This window comes from Triturus cristatus, chromosome 12 (genome assembly GCF_964204655.1).
Source record: "Triturus cristatus chromosome 12, aTriCri1.1, whole genome shotgun sequence".
NCBI lineage: Eukaryota > Metazoa > Chordata > Amphibia > Caudata > Salamandridae > Triturus > Triturus cristatus.
This window is the reverse complement of record NC_140595.1, coordinates 407,664,308-407,688,338: the sequence shown is the minus strand read 5'-3', so window position 1 is coordinate 407,688,338 and position 24,031 is coordinate 407,664,308. Positions and strand designations below refer to the sequence as shown.

Here is a 24,031-nt window from a genome sequence, read left to right as displayed (position 1 = left end):
GTGTGGTGTCCATCTGTAGTATTGTCACTGGATTACTGTATGTGTTCACAAATGCTTTACACACTGCCTCTGGCTCTGAGATAAGCCTGTCTGCTCATGCCAAGCTACCAAGGGGGTGAGCAGGGGTTATATTAGGAGTGTACCCCTTTACCCTGACTAGACGTAACAACCCCTATTTGGTCAAAGGTACCTACATATGCCAACTAGAGACCCCCAAATCTAACACCTCCCAAGTGGCTTTTTTGATTTTAGGCACAACCAAATTAGCCAGAGAGGATGATCTTAAAGTTCCGGATGGGGTGACAAAGCTGTCCCATAGATTCTGGACCCTTGAGGTGAAGGGCCTTAAAGGCTATGCACAAAGATTTGAAAATCATGCACTTTAACACCGCAAGCTAGTAAAGTGAGGACAGAGATTGGGAGACCGACTGATGTTTAGGTATCCGAAGAAGTGATCTTGCTGCTGCATTTTGGACCATCTGAAGCTTATGCAGTGCTTTCTTTTGGGTGGTAAGAAACAGCCCATTGCAATAGTCAGTTTTTGAGAAGATGAGTGCAGTGATCACTGCTTTACGCAAATCTAGAGGAATAAAGGGAAGAACCTTCCTGACTGACTTGAACAAGAAAAAACAGGAGGAAGTGATAGCATTAGTGTGTCCAACAAAGGAAAGTTTCTAGTCAAATTGGACTCCCAAATTTTTCACTTTGGGGACAGGAGTCGGGAGAGCTACGATTTCCTGAGGCCACCATTTGGGGGAACGATGGACGATTACCAAAGAGAAGAACCTCGGTTTTGTCTGAATTTAGCTTCAGACAATTGATAGACATCCAGCTCCCGATCTGTTGCATGCAGTCTTGGAAGACCTCGGCAGTCCTATCTAAATCTTCGGTGAACAACATCACAATTTGGGTTTTGTCAGCATATGAGAAAACTGAGAACCCAAATCTTTTGATCAATAACGCTAAAGGTGTAACATATAGGTTAAAAAGAGCCGAACCTTGTGGTACACCACAGGGTAGTGTAAAAGATGATGAGCTGCCACCATTGGATTCCACAAACTGAACTCTATCTGTGAGAAAAGACTGCAAGAGCTTGAGGGCAACACCCCTAACATCTAACTCATGCAGATGGTTGATGAGAAGTCCATGGTTAACGGTGTCGAACGCTGCAAAGAGGTCTAACAAAATTAAGGCATCATTGTCTCCCTTGTCCAAGGCTTTTCTAACATATTCAGAGACTGTGATCAGAGCTGACTCCGTACTATGTTGGCTTCTGAAGCCAAACTGGGTGGATCCAGCAGTATTTGTTCCAGGATGAATAGAGAAAGCTCAATGTTCATGGCTTTCTCTATCATCTTAGCAGGAAAAGGAAGCCAAAATATTAAGCTGAAATTACTGGGGTTATCTGCATCTAAGTTTGGTTTATTCAAAAGAGGAAGAAGGGATGCTATGCCGGTGCACGACCGGGTGTGTAAGTGAGTGTATAGTGAGTGGATGTGTGAGTAGCTGTATGAGTGAGTAAATGGGTTTGTGAGTGGCTGTATGAATGAGTGAGTATGAGAGAGGTTGAATGGGAGAGTATGTGCTTGTCTCAGTGACTGTATAGGTGAGTGAGTATATGTGTTAGTATATGTATGAGTAAGTGGGCATGCGAGTAACTGTATGAGTGCATGAGTGGAAGTGTGAATGACTGTATGGGTGTGTGAGTAGCTGTATGGGTGACTAATTCAGTGTGTGAGTGGCTATATGAGTGAGTATGTAAGTATCTGTATGTCTGTATGACTGGATGTGTGAGTGGCTGTATTGATCAGTGAGTAGGTGCATGAGTGGCTGTATATGTGAGTTAGTAGTTTACTTAGTGGCTATATGAGTGAGTTGATGTGTGAGTGGCTGTATGGATCAGAGAGTAGGTATGTGAGGGTTTGTATGGGTCTGTGAATGGGTATGTCAGTGGTTGTATGGGAGTGGGTGTATGAGAGGTTGAATGGATGATGTCATCAGTGATGTCATTTGAGAAGTCATCAGTGATGTCATCAGGGATGTCACTGCCCATGTCATGAGTGATGCAATATGTGAGGTCATAAGCAGTGCATTGTGGAGGCATAAGATATAGTTAGTTCAGGTCATTTTAACTGCTGAATTTCTCTGGTTTTGTATGAGTGAAATGTGAGCCTAAATATAATGTCCCTTTAAACTTTGGTTGTTTCAGTTAATGTCTAACGTTTTTAAATTTATTTCCTAACTATAATTTCCCTGTAACCTTTGATTTTTCCACTAAATTTCTAGTGTTTTTTAATTCTATTTCCTAACTATAACATCCCTGTAACCTTTGTTTTTAAGTAAATTGCTATATTTTGTAATGTTTAATTTCCCACTATATAATATTTTTTTTACAAAGGTTTTACAATTTTTTGTTATTTTGATGTACTATTTCAGTAGCAGTATTTTCAATAATAATTCAATGTTTTTAAAGGTGCTTTTTTTACATTTTTTTTAAATACTTGTATTGTTTATGACTAATTTCTAAAAATATATAAGAATATAATTTCATTCTTTTTTCATAACTGTAAACTACCTTTTTTCTTGTTTGATTTCTTTTGTATATATATATATATATATATATATATATATATATATATATATATATATATATATATATATATATATATATATATATATATATATATATATATATATATGGTTTGGTTTTTAATTGAAAGATTTTTTATAATACATTTCTTACCAGTTTTTTCAAATAAAAACAATTGGTAAATTTTTTTAGTCATTGGAAATATGATGATCTCTGCTTTTTTTTCTTAGTTCCGCTTACTTTTGCGATTCCCGCAAGACATGTTGTCCAGGCACAACTCAATGTTCTTGTACTCCAATGAGGTGATCGCAATAAAACCGCGATGCCTGCACCACGGATTCGCCAAAAATGTAAAAAATATAATCCTTCCTATATATAACACTATTTCTGTTTTATCCAATACGGTAGACATATTAGCAGTGTACAATGTACCATAACATATTTATTTTTTGGCATAACTCACTCAAATTGCTGTTCCATCACACAGTGGATCTGCCGATCAGCATTGCGGTGCCACATGTGTACACGGCAAAACGTTCTCATTTCATTGGTCAGTTAGGGACCACACCTTATTGTGAGTGAAGCCCCACCCAGGAGATTTCATTTGTATTAGAAGACTACAGCAGAAGAACATACATATTGGAAACTGCTGGCTTTGGAGTTCTTCTATTATATTATTTGGAAATCTGTTCCAATGGCTGCAATACTGCGAGACATGCTGGCCAGGTGCAACTCAATGGTCTTGTACTCCGATGACGTGAATGCAATAAAACCGCAATGCCGGCTCCACAGGTATGCCCAAAATTTAAAAAATTAAATCCTTCCTATATACAACACTATTTCTGTTTTATCCAATAGGGTACACATATTAGCGGTGTACAATGTACCATAACATATTTCTTTTTAAGCATTACTCACTCAAATTGCTGTTCTACGACACAGTTGATCTGCCGATCAGCACAGCGGTGCCGCGTGTACATGGTGAAACGTGCTCATTTAATTGGTCAGTTAGGGATCCCACCTTATTGTGAGTGAAGCCCCACCCAGGAGATTTCATTTGTATTAGAAGACTACAGCAGACGAACATCCATATTGGAAACTGCTGGCTTTGGAGTTCTTCTATTATATTATTTGAAAATCTGTTCCAGTGGCTGCAAAAACGCAATCTGCAGAGGAGAAAATCCTGTTGTTCTGGAGGAGGATGACGAGGTTGAAACACCAGTACCTAAAAAGCAGAGTGCTGTTTAGAGATCTTTCACTATCCCTTCAGCTGAGAAGAAAGTATGTGCAAATATAGTAAAGTGTACTATGTATGTAAGGAGCGTTCCCGTGGAACATCAAAGAAATACAGTCAAAGCATGTCTTCCATGTGGAAGCATTTGAAGACAATTCACGAAAAGTCATATCACTGAATAATGTGCGAAAAGGAAGCTGCTGCTTGTGGTTCCACATCTTCATCAACTGCGCATGGAGCTTCAACTTCAGCCACAATCACATTGCAAGCTGACTGTCCTAATTTGGGTCATATGACCATCCACTGTTTGCCCTGCCATGTGCCAGTGGATTTGAACATCATGTCTGTTGCTGAATATTTGCAGATAGTTAACTCTCATCCCTGTTAATTTTTTGGGGGGGTAATTACATCATTCAGAATTTTTGGGTGAAATTTTTAAGATTGAAAATATGTTTGTTTTCATTCTAGTTCTTTTACTAGACTTTGTACCATGTTCTTATTGGTACTTTAATTTTATAACTTGAAAAAATATAAATATAAAAATATAAAGAACACTATAATTTGTATATTAAAAAGGATCTATTTAGAACCGTACATCATCCAAAAAGCATTTATTCATATCTTGTAAATATAGTGTATATGTGCACGTAAGTGTGCTACTGTACATATCAGTGTGTTTCAGGGTGTGTTAATGCATGTATGAGAGAGTGTCAAGCTGTCTTAGTGTGTGAGTAAGTGGGTGAGTATCTCAGTGAAAGCATCAGTGTGTTCTTGGTTGTATCAGTGTATGTATGTATGAGCCCCACAGTGCCTCAGTGTGCATGAGTGAGTATGTGACGATCTCAGTGAATGCATGAGTGTGTCTATAAGTGTCTCAGTGTATGTATGAGTGATTCCTAGGGTGGCTGGGGGAGTAACCATGTGAATATGTTAGTAAATGGATTAGTCTGTCTGTGGGTGTGTTAGTTTATGTATGAGTGAGTTCCAGAGTGTCTCAGTGTGTGTATGAGTGAGTAGTTGAATTTGTCAGAGAATGCATCAAAGTATACATGTGTGTCAGTGTAAGAATTAGTGAGTTGTAGAATGTGTCACTGTGTGCATGACCGAGTGAGTCAGTTAATGGATGAGTGTGTCTGTTGGTGTGTCAGTGTCTATATTAGTGACATCTGGAGTTTGTCAGAGTGTATATGACTGAGTGAGTATGCTAATTAATACATCAGTGAGTTTATGTGTGTCACTGTAAGTATTATTGACTTGTAGAGTGTGTCGGTGTGTGTATGACTGAGTGAGTGAGTATGTCAGTTAACGCATCAGTGTGTCCATGGGTGTGTCAATGTATGTCTTAGGGAGTCCTAGGTGGTCCCAGGGTATGTTCACCTAGGTGTGTGAGTGTGTCACTGAATTCATTAGTGAATCCATGGGTGTGTCAGTGCATGTATCAGTTTGTCAAAGGATATGCGAGAGTGTGCATGAGTGAGTGTGTGAGTATGTTAGTTAATGTATTAGTGTTTTCAATGGATATGCGAGAGTGTGCATGAGTGAGTGTGTGAGTATGTTAGTTAATGTATTAGTGTTTTCATGGGTGTGTTAGTGTATGTATGCATTAGGGTGTCCTAGGTTGTCACAGGGTGTGTAGAAGTAAGTATGTAAGTGTGTTACTGAATGCATTAGAGAATCCATGAGTGTGTCAGTGAATGTATCAGTTAGTCCCACACTGTCGCAGTGTATACAAGTGAGTCGGTGATTTTGTCAGTTAATACATCAGTGTTTCAATGGGTGGAACAGTGTCTGCATAGGTGTAAGAGTGGGTGTGATATGGTCTATATGGGTATGTGAGGGTGTGTGAAAGTCTCTGGGTGGATGTAGGTGGGGGTGCGAGAGTCTCTTTATGGGTTTGTGAATGGATGTATCAGTGTCTGTAGGATATCTGAATGGGTGTGATGGTGTCTGTATGGGTATGTGAGTGGATGTAAAAGTGTCTATATAGGTGTAAGTGTGGGTGTGAGAGTCTCTGTATGGGTTTGTGAATGGGTGTGAGAGTCTCTGCATAGGTTTGTGAATGGGTGTGACAGTGTCTATACGGGTGGGTCACATACAGAGATTCTCTCTGTATGTGAGTGGGTGTGACAGTATCTGTATGGATATGTGAGTGACTGTGAGAGTAAGAGTGAGTGTAAAAATATTTATATCTTTTTTTTAAATTGTCCCAGAGAGTTACACTGGGCTGCACTGAGCCCCGCGAGGGATCCGTGGATCTGGGGAGTTGCAAAAGAAAAATGTGTAGGGAATTCCAACTCCAGTACACTTGTTTAGCCCTCTTTTTAAACACACACAATGGGTCAGGAAAGCTTATCTGACCCCTTAATTTAATATACAAACAACTTTTCAGCCCCAGGGACCGTTTCCCGACAAACAAAATGGCGGCTGCAACTTTTCTCTGAAGGTGTCGCCAGTCAATCAGGACTTTGGTGTGGCACGTGAATCTCTACATATACAAATTAGTTTCCCAGTTAATATCTCTAAAACTACAGAATGGATTTACACCAAATCACAAAAAGCATGATCTGTAGAACAAAATCCACGTCTGCGAAATTTGGTGTAATTCCATTCAACAGTTCGGTCTGTAGTCGTGTTCAAAACTCCTATGGCCTGGGGACCACCATCTCCCCAGGCCAATACTTTTACAAATGGAGGGGGGGTCATGTGGACCCCCCTCATGGGACTGTTCGAAGCCCCGGAGAGTACCACCTCCCGGGGCTGAAATACAATATATAAAGGGGGCCACACACACCATCACCTCCCTGGGGCCTATGAAATTTATAAAAGAGTGAAGGGGGCCATGCAGCCACCCTCCTGGGCCATATACGGCCCGAGGACCACCACCTCCCCGGGACTAGCCTGCGCAAACTAAAGGGGGGTACCTCCTTGAGCTGATTATGGCCCTGGGGACCGCCATCCCACAAAATTTGATTGATGATTGATGGTCAGAAACATACTGGCAGATAAGAGATGGTTCTGAGCCATAATCCTCTGTTTATCTGCCTGTTTGTTTTTTAGATATACCTGGGGTCTTCATCAATAAATGTGAAATACAGAGGAACCCGAGGTATTTTTAGTACGTCTGGATTCTGCTTAGTCCAGTAGTTTTTATCTAAAAACTCCCTTCTTTCTTTAAGTCGTTGAGGAGGTTGAGTCCACTCTGTTGACTCTGACCTACCAGGATGGGGAGAGCATGCCAATGATGAAGCATGAGACTTATGTGTGTGGGGTTTCCTCTTCCATAAAGGATTACTTTCCTCGAAAGCGTGGCAGAAGCCCTGTGACATCCAAACTCTGGATTCCTGATTGTTTCTGTAAGATTACGAAACTACAGATCTTCTATCTATCTCTTTTCATTCCTTGTGCTGCTGTACTCATTTTTGAGATTTCATTGATACTCCGGGAGGATGCACAGTGGCCTACCCTCTAACTCTCTGTTTATGTGCTAGAGGCAATAGGTTAGTGACCTTCGATTTCAGGTGTTTTGCAGCAGTTTCAAGATCTCTTTAGAGATTACTATTGCTCAAAAGGGGTTTATTTCTGATATTCATCTCTAGTGCCGCTTGTTTTTACTCTTGAGAAAGTGTCACTCAAATGTCACACATTTGGTCATTGAACGTAACTCTTAACTACACGGAAATCACAAAATGTCACCCATAATCAATCTGAAAACTTGGCAGCTATGCAGAGCACAGAGTCTGGGAGTGCTGAGCTGGTGGTGCTGAGCATCTTTGAAAGGCACACGGCCACCTCTCATTACAGCGGTGCCCCCAGTTCTGCAGCTGAGAGCTCCTCTCACCGGCTTCTGTCCATCGTGACTAAGACAGACTTCAGTGGCTCCTCGCTACAGCAGCTGAGTTTCTGCAGCTGGCCGAGCCAGTGAGTGTGTGAAACAGTGACCAGTCCAGACTTTGGTACAGTTGGGTCCCACAGTGCCTTCAATTTATGGTGCTTTGCAGCAGTTTTAACATTACCTTAGAGTTTCTTGTTGCTCAAATGGGTGTACTTTCTGATATTTATATGTTTTCCTTGTCTTCATTGCTTGATTTTGCTAGAGATAAATTGTCACCCATAGCTGTTGAATAGCACTCAAAATTACACTGGAATTATGAAAATGGCACACAGAAGCAATCGGAAACCTTGGCAGCTGTGTACATGCACACCTTGTGGTTCTTTGCGCAGCTGTAGTGTGAAATATTCACAAGACATTTAGCAAACGAGGTAGCACTTACTAATTAAACAAATGAAAGTACTTCAGTTAGGTAGACATTTTCAGAAAAACTGGGTACTCTTCTTGGAAAAAAAGAGCTTCAATTCTGGCCCTTGTGTTGATTTCACAGAAATTAAACCTCAACAGGACGCACTTACAAATATAAACATAGCAGGTGCCCCAGTTGAAGCTCCACTTCAGTACAGCACAAACAATCCTAACTTTTTGGGCTTGGCAATGGCAAAACAAGTGTGTTTCCTTTTGTATTCCATGTTAAAAAATGATATGAAACCCTTAATGGAGGTGAATTCCTCGTTGATCTACTGTAGCACAATCTGATGCATACTGTCTGTGATGACTGGTTCCTTTCTTATTGTCTCCTGGTGAGAGCAGAGTCCATGGTTCTCCCTTTTAAATATCCTAAGTATGCAAATGCCCAAAATCCATAGCACCTCTCACACACCCACTCACAGACCCACACAGTCACTCACACAGGTACTCACAAGCCCACACAGGTACTCACAGACCCACTCATAGACACACACCCACTCACTCACACACTCACATACCCACTCCCACACCTACTCACACACCTACTCACAGACCAACTCAAACACGCACACACCCATTCACACTGGTACTGACAGGCCCACACAGCCACTCACACAACCACTATCAAAGGTAACAAATTACAGTTAGGAATAAAACATTTTAAAAACGCGGGAATTCTCTGAAAAAAAACAAAGGTTATAGGGACGTTATAGTTTGGCTCAGATTTCGCTTGTAAAAAAACCACTGAAATTCAGCAGTTATAGTTACCTAAGCTAACTATACCTTACTCCCCCGCAATTTACTGCTTATTACTGCAAATGACATAACTGATTACATCATCCACAAACCAACTCACACACCCACTCATACCCTCATACAAACTCTCCTATGTCCACTCACACACTCACATACCTATTCACAAATCAATTCACCAATTCACACACACTATGCCTGGGTGGAGTTCTCGGAGTTCTGCGTAGGACCAAAAAATTCTACTGCGCTATGCGAGGTTCCACAAGCCACAGACTGCGTTAGGTCGCACCATTTGCACAGATTTTTTGCGCTGGGTGTTTGTCCCACGCTGTAAAATCAGTGCGAATTGCACCATGCGAAGTGCAAGGGGGAGCTGCTTCTTTCTGCTGCTCAATTAGATGTTCTACCCGAGAGGTAGTTTCCTCAACATGAACGGAAGATTTCTCGACATTAGTGGTAGCGGTCATCCATGACCACCCGCATTGAGAAATCTTGCCGGGAGGTGGTCTGGAGTAAGATTTTCCTTGCTCGCCAACTTAATGTTGTCAAATAAGGAAAAAAGTCTGCTACGTGGGCTACGTGAAGCACGGAGTGGGAAAAACTCTCCAAACTCTGTGAGTGGAGTAGAATGTCACACACTCACTTGCTCATCCAGACACTAACAAAGCTAAATCACCCACCCATACTGCTACTTACACACTTACTCACCTACCCATACAGCCACTCACACACCCACTCCCTCGCCCATACCGCCACTCTCTCTAGCATTCACTCACCCATAGAGCCACTCACAGAGCCACTCACTCACTAATATAGCTTCTCACACAACTATCCACTCACCCACACAGCCACTCACACTAGCACTCACTCACTCACCCATACAGCTACTCTCACAACCACTAACTTACCCACACAGGTACTCAAACATCCATTCACTAATCCAGTTAACCACTTACATACCCATTCACACATCCATACAAGCAGTCACACATCCACTCACTCACCTATAAAGCCAGTCACACAGACAGTTACTGCACCAAACAGTCACTAACTTACCCATACAGCCACTGACACACCCAGCCACTCACACTGCTACTCAGGCACCAGAACAGCTACTCACTCACCTATATAACCAAACACACTTTATCCCTAATACAGTCACTTACAATCACTCACACACCCATACAACTACTCACACACACCCTTATTCACCTATACATCCACTCACACACCAACTCACACACATACAGCACTCAGACACCCACTCCCACACTGATACAGACAGTCATAACACCCACGCAGATAACATAAGTTAGAAACATTATTCATTACTTATTTAGAAAGAATATTAATTTAACTTATGGAGTAGCTTACTATAATTCTTTAAATCTCAGAAACATTAGCGAAACACTTTCACTCACTGGATGGTGTCATTAATGATGTCATTTCAGATGTCATGAGGGATGTCATTTCAGATGTCATGAGTGATATCACTGACCATGTCATGAGTGATGTAATATGTGAGGTCATAAGCAGTGCATTACTGGGCGTATGTTATAGTTAGCAGGAAATAGAATTTAAAAAACCTTAGAAATTCACTGAAAAAAACAAAGGTTACGGGGACGTTAGATTTAGACTCAGATTTCACTCTTGCAAAACCAGGGAAATGCACCAATTATAGTTACCTGAGCTAATTATAACTTACGCCCCCTAATGCACTGCTTATGACCTCACATATTACATTACTCATGACATGGTCATCACCGATCCTACTATCTAAAAGTATGCAGTTCGTCTTGTTGTAGTGCCTAGGAGAAGATTGAACTGATATACCAAGCCACCCTTGTTCGTAGTTGCAAACCCGGTGGTATTTGGTGCCAGAAAGAGAATGGGGGAATTCCTCATTTCTGAACTAGGGTCCTCATACACCCAGCGAGCTAGGTGTCATGCTTCATAATATGGACCTGCTCCTCGTTGGGTCGGCGCTGCAATACCCAACGTTACACCTCGATGGTGTAATGCTAAGGTTCTTTTAAATCACCCTCTCACTATATCTACACAGTACTGGCCACACCCCCCCACTGCATCATACGGCAAGGAACAAAAGATCTCCGCTAAAGAGTCCCTTTACGGGTGCCCGTTGGGTATTGCAGTGCTGACCCAATGAGGAGCAGGTCCATATGATGAAGCATGACACACTAGCTCGCTGGGTGTGTGAGGACCCTAGTTCTGAAATAAGGAATTCCCCCATTCTCTTTCTGACACCAAATACCACTACGAACAAGGGTCACAGCACGACACTAAAGAAAACTTGACCCATAGTGTGAACACGTGGTAGGTAGTACTTAACTTCACCACGCGGTGTAGATAGATATATTGATTAGGTCCTGAAGAATTGCCACCGATCAAACTGACCAATAGGCATGAAACATGTTGACCTCTAGAGATGAGCATAGCTTAAACTGAACCTTAGCGTCAGGTAAGCTGCCTCTCTGCTTGTTTTAATGAGGTGGATAGCCAGCCAGAATAAAAGTCTTATTTGGACCATCCTACTTCTTTTAAATCACCCTCTCACTATATCTACACAGTACAGGCCATACACCACCACTGCATCATACAGCAAGGAACAAAAGATCTCCGCTAAAGAGCCCCTTTACGGGTGCCTGTTGGGTATTGCAGCGCCGACCCAACGAGGAGCAGGTCCATATTATGAAGCATGACACCTAGCTCGCTGGGTGTGTGAGGACCCTAGTTCAGAAATAAGGTATTCCCCCATTCTCTTTCTCGCACCAAATACCACCTGGTTTGCAACTACGAACAAGGGTGGCTTGGTATATCAGTTCAATCTTCTCCTAGGCACCACAACAAGAGGAACTGCATACCTTTAGATAGTAGGATCTGACTGGCCACTTATGCTGGACCTCTATAAAAAGCCCCACAGTCCCCTTTTTTGTTGGTTTATGGTCATCACTGATGACATCTCAAATTACATCACAGATGACATCCCTGATGACATCATCCAGTGAGTGCAAGTAATTTCTAAGAATTTAAGAGTGTTAAAGATATATACTAAACTACTACAATATTTAAATTAGTATATTAGGTGTACTACTAATGAGTGATACTACTGCTGACATATATTATGTGAGTGGCTGTGTGGCTCTGTGTATCCGTGAGTGAGTGGGTGGGTGGATTACTGTATGGGTGTATAAGTGGGTGTATGAGTAGCTATGTGGGAGAGTTAGTAGCTGTGTAAGTGGCTGTATGGTTGAGTGAGTGGATGTTTCAGTGGCTGTATGGGTGGAGGAGTAGGGGTTTGAGTGACTGTATGGGTGAGTAAGTGAGTGTCTGAATGGCTGTATTTGTGAGTGACTGGGTGTGTGAGTGTCTGTTGAGTGGGTGTTTGGTTAAGTGACTTGGTGTGTAAGTAGCTGTATTGGAGAGTGAGTGTCTGTTTGAATGGCTGTATGGATGAGTGAGCGGATGTTGGATTGCTTGTATGAATGGGTATGTAAGTGGTTTTGTGGGTGTGAGTAAGTGTGCTAGTGTTTGTCTGGGTGAGTGAGTGGGTGTGTGAGTGGCTGTATAGATGAATAAGTGGGTGTGTGAGTAGATGCATGGGTGAGTGTGTGGCTGTGTGAATGGTTGTATTGGTGAGTGACTGCTTGTAAGAGTATCTGTATGGGTAAGTGGTTGTGTGAATGGCTGTATGAGTGAATGAGTGGTTGTGTCAGAACATGTATGTGTCTGAGAATGGGTATGTGAGTGATTGTGTGGTTATATGAGTGGGTGTATGGGAGGTTGCATAGGAGTGTGAGTGGGGGAGTGAGTGGGTATGTGGATGATGTCAAGAGTGATGTCATGAGTGATGTCATTCAAGGTGTCATTAGTGATGTCCCTGAACATGTCTTGAGTGATGTAATATGTGTGGTCATAAGCAGTGCACTGCAGGGGCATAAGTTATAATTAGCTCAGGTAAGTATAACTGCTGAATTTCACTAGTTTTGTACAAGTAAACTCCGATTCTAACTTTAAGTTTTTTTCAGTGAATTTCTAAGATTTTTTTTCAATTGTTTCTTAACTATAACATCCCTGCAACCTTTGTTTTTTTTAGTGAATATATATACATATATATTCACTGAAAAAACAAAGAAATGATCTGAATATATATATAAAAAAAACTAGTGGCAGTCACCACTGGGTAGTTATAGATAGGTCAGTTGTTCCATAGGAAAAGCTTTTTTTGAGTTGCTAATACCTTTGACACCGTTTGACTAATCCCCACAAAACATCTCAAAAAGGCCGCTAAACTGATTAAAGGAGAAGGGGGCTGTGCGGCCTCCTCCATGAGCCATTAATGACCCCAGAGACCCCATACCCAGGGCTGACTCACTAACTATGTCCCAGGGAGCACAACCCCGGGACATAGCAGGACATAGTGGTTTACCTGCCTGCACCGGTGTGGACAGGTAAACCTGTATTTGCTTCCACTTGGCGAAGCATATTTTAATCTCCTGCCAAGCGGGAGCAAACACAAAGTCTGCTCCCAGCGGGTGAGAGCTTTCAAAATTCTCCCGCCACCTGGGAGCAGACTTTTGATCTGTTTCCCTGCCCGCACTGATACAGGCAGAGAAACAGATTAAAATATTTCTCCCGCTCTGAGCAGCATAAGCAGCTGCTCCTTGTGGGCAGGAACAATGATGGCTCCTGCTGCATGCGAGGAGCCAGCTGGAGCCACAGACCCCCCGTGGGCCCAAATGAATGTATGGTGGGTACCCTGGGTGGGCACCAGGGCGCCTACCTTTAATAATGCGGGTGCCGGGGGTGGGGTCCCCAGGGCATGAAAAGGCTCAGGAGGAGGCCTGCGATTACCCTCCCCTTTATTTTAAGTATTGGCCCTGTGGGATGGGGTCCCCAAGGCCCAACAAGGACCGGGGAGGGGCCACATAACCCCCTCCCCTTAAATATTAAATATGGCCCTGGTAGATGGGGTCACCAGGGCCTAATAAGGCTCAGGGTGATGGCCACACAGCTCCATCTCCTTCAATTTAAAAAGGCCCTGGGGATTGGGTCCCCAGGACATAACAAGAGTCGGGAGGGGGACACTTGGTCCCCCTCTCGTTTTTTAAAATAGGTTTTGGCCCCAAAGAGGGCTCTACATGGCCAATAAAGGTTTGGGGGGCCCTGTTGCCCCACTCCCATTTAATTAAAGAAAACAGCCATGGGGTGGGGTCCCCAGTGCCTTACAAGGCTCGAGGAGGGAGGTCAGGCAGCCCCCCTCTCATTTAATTAACAAAAGCTGCCCTGGCAATGGAGTCCCCATGGCCTAACAAGCCACAGGGAGGGGGCCATGCAGCCCCCCTCCCCTTTAATAAAAAAAGGCCCTGGGGCCCCAGGGCCTGATGGGCATAGTAAGTCTCAGGGCGGGAGGACATTTTGCCCAATCCCCTTTAAAAACATAACTTTCTGTGGGGGGGCTGCCACAGGGCCTGGCCACAGTCCAGCCACATGGCCAACCCCCCAGCCACACAAAGCCAACGCCGTGTACAGCAGCATGTTGGCTTAACGTAAGGTAAGAAAATATTACTTCATATTAAAAGAATCCTAGAAATGTACTGAGAAAACAAGGTTAAAGTAATGGTATAGTTAGGTGTGAACAAAAGATCTGTTTTTGTGTACAAAAAAACCCCTAAAAAGTAACTGAAAAAACAAAGGTTTAAGTAACATTATAGTTAGGTGAATATGTCAGTGACAACATTAATGTTTTGAATTAAAAAACACTGATCTTTACCAGTTATAGTTAAAATGTATGTATGTATGTATATATATATATATATATATATATATATATTCACTTAAAAAACCATAGGTTTCACACATGTTATAGTTAGCTGTACATTTCACTCGTAAAAAACCAATGAAATTCCACGTTATAGTTAGATCAGGTAACTATAACTTGCGCGCCCACAATAAACTGCTGATGACATCACATATTACATCACTCATGACATGGTCAGTGACATCACTCATGACATCAATGATGACATCTGAAATTACACATTGTGGATTGCGGTTGCGCAAGTTATAGTTACCTGATCTAACTATAACGTGGAATTTCATTGTTTTTTTACGAGTGAAATGTACAGCTAACTATAACATGTGTGAAACCTATGGTTTTTTAAGTGAATTTGCAAGGTTTTTTAAATGATAATTCCTAACTATAACGTGTGTGAAACCTATGGTTTTTTTCAGTGAATTTGTACGTTTTTTTAAATGCTAAGTTATGTATTTATTTTTCATTTTTTTTCTGGTTTTTCACTGTGCGCACAACCTGCGCGCGCGGTGCGCTTCGCGCACCGTGCGCACGCTGTGGGCGCTCGTTGCGCAGTCCATGCCGTGCGCGCCTCGCCTTTTTTTAGACATTAACATTTGTTTTTTTCTCCCTTGTGGGTCCTTTAATTTATTTAATAAATGTGATTGTTTTTTTTTTTTTGTTTGTTTTTTTTTGCCGTACGCGTACCCCGCGATTTTTTTTTAAAATTATTAAAATTATTTTTCGTACTTTTGGGTCCTTCTTGGACCCCCTGACAAACACTAGGGGGTCTGCAACTCTCTTCGTTGCCCCCGTTTCACGTTCCCCACCTTTGTTTCTCAGTGCGAGAGACAGAAAATGGCGGCCGACACTTCCTGATTTCGACCGATTCGAATGTTTACAGTCATGTAACCACCAATCAGAATTGAGCTCGCGCACGGCACCGTACGCGTACGGTAAGCTTACGGTAAGCGCACGGAGCGCGCTTACAGATATATATATTGATTTAAATGCTATTTTCTCAGGACCTACTGAACAGATTTACACCAGACCTACAAAAGGCACATCCTTGACCTGAGGACTACCTCTCTGCCAAATTTCAAGTAATTCTGTTCAGCCGTTCGGGCTGTAGCTGTGTCTAAAGGTCCTATGGAAAAATGCATGGGGAAAACGCGTTTTGGGACCCCCCTTTTTTCTCAGCCCCCGCTTGACGAATCCCCCTGAGACTTTCAGGGTAGGAGCGGAGCATAGCGCCCCATTAGTTTTGAAAATTTCGCGAGGATTCGTCAACCGGCGCCAAAGTTATTCTAAATAGAATGTTGCGGATTTCCTATGGAAACACGGTCCTAACTATAACTATCTACTGGCGACCGCCAGTAGATAATATATATATGTGTATATATATATATATATATATATATATATATATATATATATACACAACTAGATAGATAGATAGATAGATAGATAGATAGATAGATAGATAGATAGATAGATAGATAGATAGATAGATAGATAGATAGATAGATAGATAGATAGATAGATAGATAGATAGATAGATAGATAGATAGATAGATAGATAGATAGATAGAGCTATAAATATATATATATATATAAAACAGCAGAATCATGCAGTGACAAACTAGCAAAAGCCTCTCAGAAGGGTTAACCCAACACCATCACCTTAGAATAACTCTACTCTCCCAAATTCCCACACTCACAGCACACTTATGGGTTCATCTTTCACTCTACTTCTCTCATGATTATTATTCTGTCACATGACACATACTTCACCAATATCACCATCTTTTCTTGCCTACACTACTCTTCACCTAAAATACTCTTCCCCTCCATTCTCCTGCCTCAAAACCACACTCCTGTCCATCACCTTACTTCTTGTGTTCAACTGTTCACTTTTTCCAGCAGCACCAAAGAGGTGATTTAGACCGTAATGTGTACGATTCAAATACCACAAATGCAAGGCAGACTGGCTGTACAAGGCATCAGGCATTTTCCTGGAAGGCTGAAAGGGTGGGAAGCTGGTTTTGTTACTTGGGGACCGGTTTTGTTACTGGGGATGGGTGACTTTGCAGCAGTGCTGCAGTGTCAGTGCCCAGTAACGAAATCAGCAGGCCAGCACAGTCCACACAGCACACACTTTTTTTTCCAGCCTCCCTGTGTTTTTAAATATGGTCTAGTTATAAAAGCACCTGCTACAAAGTTCTGTGTATCAATTGAGCACTTTTAAGGCAATAATAAAAGTGTCAAGATTTCTCTGGTGACTAATCTTCCTGCTGGAGTGAGCTGATGTTTTGTCTAGTTGCAGTTTTGACTCATCTACAGTAGCACCGAGGGTGAATATGCCTGCTGCAAAGAATGTGTACCACCAGATCACATAAGTGTATTTTATGTGCATGGCTCTGTGGGTTACTACTTTTGTCACTGAGATTCTTTTGTTACTGTGCAGTTCATAAGTAACAATAGTAATCTAGCACAGCAAGCTATGAACTGTCAATAGCCAAACCGCATGCTACTGGTTAGAAAGGCATGTTTTTTCAGCCTTTCACTATCCTAATGTTGCTAAAAAGGGTTTGTTTGGGTAGAAATACATTTGTATTAGTAAATGTAACCCTAACCACTGTGTCACATGTTGAATCCTGTTGTTTGTGCTTCTCCAGCAAAAGCACTCTTAAAAAAAGCCTAGACCTCCTAGGAGTGCCCTTTGTCTTATGTAACATTTCCAATACACTGACTTACACACGTATAATTCATTGTCTCTATGTGAGTTTGATGTAAAGTACTCCAACGCCATAATCTGGTATGAGAGGTACAATAAAACAAATGAAATACATGTGAGATAGGGGCTATGGACAGATATGGGGCACTGTTGCAAGGTGATAGTGAGGGAACCATTAAAGGGCCCCAAAAAAATTGCTGTATCCTGGTGCACCATAAGGTCATCCATTATTATGCTTTAAACGCCAATACATTCAACTACATAATGAAAATGTGTTGTGGAATCACTATTTTTGCAATTTTCCCCAAATTTTCTTGGGGGAGAACACCCCCCAAACCCGTAGTGGTTGTGCTCGCTCACGGCGCTCGCACATGATGCAACATACGGGGGACTGGTCTGACAAAATTTGCCAGGGCTGCTTTGGGTTCCCAGTCTCCTGCTCACATGACAAACACAGCTTCTCCCCAAAATACCACTGCACTAAAACAATCTCCCACTCCCTGAAATCCAACCCTCGTCCTTGACATTTAACTACCCTGGATACACAGTTATGCTGAAACTCCTTTGCTCTTCCTAGTAACCCACTCCTCCCCAATTCCCCTTTGCTCTCTCTCTCTCTCACACATCTATCCAATCCGTGATCTCATCTCCCCTTCAAAACAGCCCAGCCCTCTTAGCACTAAGCTCTTCTCTCACCCTTCGCTCCCCCCCCCCTTTCACTCTTCTCTTCTACCCACCACACCTGCTTCCAGAGTTTTATCCAGTCATGTACCTGCACCCTTTTTGCTGGTGGTGATGGCGAAAGTTGTTGTGCCTGATGTGATTTTACAGCCTGATTGACGCGGAGAATAACACTCTACACAGAGCGGAATTCCACTTGAGTTTACAGGTGTGAATATCGGAAAGATGCGCTTGATCAGGTTATTCCCTTTATTATAAGTGTCAGAGACATCCTCTGCCCTTCATTGAAGACTAAGAGGCAGTGATCATTTGCCTTCTATTTAACCTCTACAGACAGCTTGGTTCCTGTCACTTTAAAGCTCAGATGCAGCTTTTCCAGTTACCTTTAAGGCCTCTTTCAAATCAAACGATCGGGATTTTTTATGTTGCACTAAATTTACGTTTCTCCCATTTATGGTGGCGTTAGCATAATTTCCATTTTCGTGAAAGATCAGCAATCGCATTTCTTATTTAAAGTTCGGAAATAGTCTTTTCTGTAACTTTTTAGGATGAGGCGCACTTTTGCCTTCAGTTTTACGCTCCGACACGGATAGCCCCCACCGCCTCTATTTGAGGCCCGGAGACCGGCGAGCCTCCATTATTTACAGCTCAGAAGCGGTCTTGCCCTGTCGCTTTAACGGTCCCAGACCGTCATTTCCACTTGTTTTCACGGCTCGGCGAGTCATTTCCCAGTCCCCGTAAAGCCCAGGGGTGCGCTTCCCAGTGATGTCGTATTGCTCTGGGACACGCTTTCTCCTGTCCCCAAACAGCGGCGGGACATGCCTCCTAGCGCTCCGGGGGCGCCCGCGCGACCCCAAGCGCTCCCCGCGCGGCGAAAGTGCGCGCGGAGAGCAGGAAGCGGCGCCCGCGAGGACGGTGCTCAATGAATAATGAAGCATGTCCCTGTGATTGACTTGAACGTTTCCTCGACGCCTCTGAGGGGACCTCAAGCACCCGCTCCCCCTCCTTCCACCGCACCCTGATAATCCACTGGGCACCCGGAAGCCTGCACCCCCTTCAGAGAGCCCTTTCTGGGGAAAGCCCCAGCCCCGCTCACTGTGCGAGCCCAGGATGGAGCGACAGCCCTTCCATTGTCATCCCGGAATAATTCATGGCAGCTCCGGAGGTCTTGCGGCAGCGAGAGCTTTGATGAGCCGAGCCCGTCACATTAAGAACCTGCTCAGATCGTCCATTTTTTCTCTCGCTGACTCTCCGAGGGCAGCCCCTCTCCTCCAGCAGCGCGATCCTGACCTTGAGCCGCCCAGAGCGCACTTGTTATCCGCCCTCCCGGCTCCCAAATCAGCAGCACCCGGCCCCGGGCGGCGCTCCATGCCTTCGGCTCAGCTCCCCCGGACCTCTTCCGGCACCCCCAGCCCACACCCAGCGCCGCGTCCGCCCGGAGAGGGTCCTTACCTGCTCCCGAAACTCTTCCAAGTCTTCTTTCTTGGGGGAAAGTCTCCCGAGTCCCGGTGGACAGGCAGCACCCCGAGCCTCGCCAGCCCCCGCGCCGGCGTTTAGCACAAGTAATCAGCAATAAAATGACGCTCATCTGCACTGTAACCTTGTGGCGTATTTAATGTAAATAAGCCAGTTATGTTGCCAATCGCAGGCACACAAACACATAAAAGGTCCTCGGCTCTGCTTCCTCCACCCGCTCAACGCTGTATTTACAGACACACAAGGCATCGGATAATGTTAAAACAATGCCACTGCCAAATGATTATGAAAATATGATTTTAATTAATCACGTAGTAGGCAAGGAAATTAGCATACGGTAATTAAACTTAGAGAGAAAGGGAGAGAGAGAGAGAGGCAACGTCATCGAGTTGCTCTGCCTTAAAGGTTGGGGGTAAACATACTCGAATTTGGGGTGGTGGGGGCGGTGTAGCGGTACACGAGCGCCCGAGAAATAACTTTTTATACGTCGGGGGAGCAACTTTGAGAAGATTTATGCCCCGAAGTTGGGCGCTCGGAAACAATATACATTGATGCTTAACGTGACTGGTTAATTTACGAAAAAATGCAATTATAAATTACGAGTCCCATAGTTGACAAAAGGATAGTGCATGAATGGATTCTTTGTTTGAGGGATTATATAATGTCCAGAGTCCAATTATGGGGTGAAAGGATTTTAGTAATAAAGAGAAAAATGTATCAAAACACGCAAACGAGCGGCGTCTTTAAAAGAAAATGCTGGCATGTGACATTGGGAGCATGTTGGTCACAGAGAAAAAAAAGCACAAAAAAGGGAAGAGAAGCCGTGTGATACGCATGATTAGGAAGCGATGGAGACAGATTGATTATTCAGAATGCTCAAGCCGCAGGGACACTTAGAGCATTGATTCAGGTAAGAGGCGAGTGAAGTGAACTCCCCCCGGACTTGTGGGGCCACATTTCCAAGTCAGTTTACTCCAACAATGCTGTGAAAAAACACGAGTTCCGCCTGCCACAGAAGAAATTAGAATGAAGAGCGAGGAAAGAACAAAACGGAGGTGTGCTGCCCTCTGCCCATCAGTTAGCAACATTTTTGGGTAACTATTGACCTACTGACGTGAGATCAGTCTGCTACACCTCCCCGCCAAATTATTTTTATTTGTGAGCTTAAGTTTTAATCATCTCTGGCTGACTCAGTGCATGCATTTTTTCCCTTAAAATCATGCACTATAGCATTTTTATAAGTGGACATAGCTATAAACCTCTCCCTATGCCCCTCCAAACCTAGAGTGTTCACAACCACAGAGTGGGAAAGGAAGATTCTCTCACGTAAACAAAAAAAAAAAGTTTGTGAATTGGTCCCTCAATTCCCAGTTTGATGTGTATGAAATTCTCTTTGAACACATTCCAAAAATCCATGCTGCCCCCTTCCACTGAAATTAGCATATCCGCGGCATTAATAATATCTCTATCTCTATGGGGAGAATGGCGGCAGCAGTGGGGGTGTTCGTCAATTATACGCTGAGGAACCGAGGCTGTCTCCCCTTCTTTTGAACTTGGTATTGTGAGGCGAGCGATTCTTTACAAGTGACAGCGCCGACAAAGAGGCGACGATGGGAAAGCAGGTCGAAAGGAAGTAGCCTTATGACTTTTCAAAAAGAGCACTTTCTGAGCAAAATAATGGAGGAGCGGGGCGCGTTTTTAACCCCAGTGAGACTGCGTGCAATGCACGGCAATTTGAGAACCCGAGTCGCTGTTTATGTACAAACACGTCCATTGTTCCCGCCCTTTTGCATAAAGTTCAGCCACAGCATATTTTCTATACTTGAGATGTGCTCATGGCTGAGGAAAAACCTGTAACACAAAGCGGGCGCTGTGCATTACAAAGCGGGCAGACAATACGCTTGCCTATGAATTATTATCATGTAATATCATGTATCCGACGTCGAGAGAATAAGACTGTGCACTTTATTGGATATCATGTTGCAGGAAGAGTTCAAAATGCTTTCACGCAATAGGTGACTGATTGTTGGTTTGTGCTATTCCGAGACTGCGTTAGAAAGCACGTGGGAACGGAGATGAGAGCAACTATTGTAATAAAATACATATGCAAATAGACTGTGTGAAGTTAAGAAGTTTTCGAGACTGCCTGGCTGCATGGCTGTCTCTCTCATGTACCGTATGGCAAGTGCCTTGAAGGAAGACGAACATATAAAAGCGCTAACATCTTCAGGCACTGTGGAGTTTCATGGGGGGAGTTCGGGCCTCTGGAATTACCGATACCATCCGAAATTTACAAATGGAATTCCTATAATTACGAATTAGACGTCACAGAATGGCAAATAACTGCAGAATCTGCACGTGCAGTTTTCTGCATGGATTTTCTAATTAGTTGAATTTAACACAGACGCTGCTTGGGCAGGTGGACCTGCTTCGAGTGGGGATACATGTTTGCAAGGCCTCATGTGTGAGGTGGGGGGCGGTAGTAAAGGAAGAAGTTAGGGTGGTGGAAGGAAGAGGAAGAAGTCATCTGGCTGTGGGAGCTTTAGATGGTCACCCGTGACCTGACTGAGGGTCAAAAGCAAATAGAACAATTGATGGTCGGAACGCTGAACAATGCAAACATTCACCCCCTGATTGAGGGTCAGGCTGGGGGCGGGAGGCAGGTTGAGGCTCTACTGCTGACTTTAACAAAAGCAATTTTGCCAGCTGGAACACTCAGTCAGTAAAATTGGATCCGAAAAGTCTTGGTGCAGGATCACTTGCCAGCAAATAATTATGCAGAGCGCAATTATCACTGGAATTCTACTCCACACCACTAGTAATCTGGGCCATAGTTTCATGATTCCTGATTGGTAGTCCCAGCATGGCCAGGCTTGTGGCAGCCATTCCTATACTGTGTATGAGTTTTTATCGATTTCGTCAGCAGCACTGCATTTACTGCAAGATATTTTCTTTGTGTTCAGAGCTCAGTGTCCAATGTGTGCACAGGGACTGCGTGATTCTCTTGGTCAATTTTGGGCTCTTTTAGAAAGTAGGGTGGTCAAAGGTTCTTAATACGCTAAGGGTGAACAATATGAAAACTTCACATCACTAAGCCTGGCACTTCTCAAACCCGAACTGTCACCCAACGCCAATTCTCTCTGATTCACCCTGGACACCGATCTTACACTCAAAGAACACATTGCCAAGAAAACAAAGATGGCCTCGTACCAATTCTCTCTACTAAAGAAAGTAAAACCATTCCAAGAAAGCTACTTCAGAACTAGCATTCAAACTGTTGTACTCCTGTATCAGTAGAGTGGCATCACCCGGGCCCAGGGTCCTCAGACTCCACACCGCCCCACCTCCCCTTAACCCTTTGGGTGCTCATCCTGTGCACCAGTGCTCCTGTGCTCATGATGGAACAATTCCGTCATGAGCACATGCTCAGAAAATTCCTCTGCTGCAGACAGCAGAGGGATTTCCCTTTTTTTTTTTGCCTGGGGAGGTGAGGAAGAGCTTCCCCACCCCCCAGGCCTAATTTTGGATTTCCTTCCAATGACGATCGCGCGCATGGCGCGCGATCGTCATTGCAGCGAAAACAAAACTGAAACTTAGTTTCAGTTTCACAGTTTCGGTGCTTGTGGGGCTATCTCAGCCCCCCGAGCACCGAAACAGATGGGAGGGGTATCGTTGGAAAGGGGAGAATCTCCCCTTTCCAATGGTACCCTTCCATAGTGGATCCCTTCTTGGGGGTCATCCCTGGAGGGCGATCCCCAAGCAGGGATCCACCCAGTAGCACCAGGGATGGGGGAGCGGCCCCTTGGGCAAGGGCCTTTGACCCCTCCATATTTTTTGGGCACAAAGAGTCTTTCTGCCTCCCCTGGGGAGCAGATGGAAGCAGTATCCCCCAAGGTGTCCCGAGGGGCAGAAAGCACCCTAGACCAGGGATTATTTTTCTATAGGCCAGGGGTGGGGGCTGCCCCCACCCTACTCCCTCAAAGAAGGCAAAATACTTTCTGCCCCTCCCAGGAGACAGATGGGGCAATAGCCCCTGATCCGCCCCCAGGGGGCAGAAAGTCAACTAGGCACCAGGGTTTTTTTGTTTTCTTTTGTATGTAGGGGTAAGGACTGCCCAGAATGAGCATTCCAATGCCCCCACCCCAAAAAAATGGTACAGTCTTTCTGGGAGGCAGATGGGGAATAGCCCCTTATCACCCCCCGGGGGGCAGAAAGCCCACGAGGCACCAGGGATTTTCTTTCTTCCAAAGTTCGGGGTGGGGGCTACCCAGAATGGAATGCCAATGCCCCCACCCCCCAAAAAATGTCAGAGTCTTTCTGCCCCCCCCGGAGGAAGATGGGGTCAGTAGCCCCTGATTTGCCCCCCCGGGGTGGGGCTGAAAGCACACAAGGCACCATATTTTAATATACAAAGGGGTGGGGGGTGCCTAGAATGGGTATGCCAATGC

At 43.9% G+C, this 24,031-nt stretch overlaps 1 protein-coding gene across 1 annotated transcript in view; it reads right to left on the bottom strand.

Annotated features, from left to right (window-relative positions):
- Window positions 1-19,693, bottom strand: part of ZNF536 (zinc finger protein 536) — a 1,078,439-nt gene extending 1,058,746 nt beyond the window's left edge. Inside the window, exon 1 of the mRNA XM_085640136.1 lies at window positions 19,560-19,693. The gene's annotated coding sequence lies outside the window, so the exon portion shown is untranslated. The remainder of the gene's footprint in view (window positions 1-19,559) is intronic.
- Between the last annotated feature and the right edge of the window lie 4,338 nt (window positions 19,694-24,031).